Here is a 794-nt window from a genome sequence, read left to right as displayed (position 1 = left end):
AGGCTAAGGTCTGTCCAGTCTCCCGTGAGGCTAAGGTCTGTCTGGCCCCACTTGAGCCTAAGATCTGTCCAGCCCCCACATGAGGCTAACGTCTGTCTGGCCCCACTTGAGCCTAAGGTCTGCCCGGCCCCCTGTGAGGCTAAGGTCTGTCCCGCCTCCACATGAGGCTAAGGTCTCCCCCACCCCCAACCCCCATGAGGCTAAGGTCTGTCCCACCTCCACATGAGGCTAACGTCTGTCCGGCCCCACTTGAGTCTAAGGTCTTCCCGGCCCCCCGTGAGGCTAAGGTCTGTCCAGCCCCCCGTGAGGCTAAGGTCTGTCCAGCCCCCCGTGAGGCTAAGGTCTGCCTGGCCCCCCGTGAGGCTAAGGTCTGTCCGGCCCCCCGTGAGGCTAAGGTCTGCCTGGCCCCCCGTGAGGCTAAGGTCTGCCTGGCCCCCCGTGAGGCTAAGGTCTGTCCGGCCCCCCGTGAGGCTAAGGTCTGTCCGGCCCCCTGTGAGGCTAAGGTCTGTCTGGCCTCCCCAGCAAGCAGCACACAGGAAGTGTTCAGTAAAGACCTGTTTCTTAACTAGAAGCCACAACCCCTCGCCAACGTCACCCAGGCTTCATGAGCCCCTCAGAGAACGAGGAAGGCTCTAGTGGCTCTGCCACACCAGTGAGCTTCCGTCCACTTCTGCCCTCGCTTTATTCTCTCGGGACAGGTTCCTTCCCAGCCTACATAGTCTTGTCAGCTCTGTGGCGCTGTACCCGGGAGTCTGTGACGCCACACACGTCCCCACCACCACCGGGAGCAAGTT

This window comes from Condylura cristata, unplaced genomic scaffold (genome assembly GCF_000260355.1).
Source record: "Condylura cristata isolate star-nosed mole 26May11 unplaced genomic scaffold, ConCri1.0 scaffold00034, whole genome shotgun sequence".
Lineage (NCBI taxonomy): Eukaryota > Metazoa > Chordata > Mammalia > Eulipotyphla > Talpidae > Condylura > Condylura cristata.
This window is presented reverse-complemented; position numbering follows the sequence as displayed.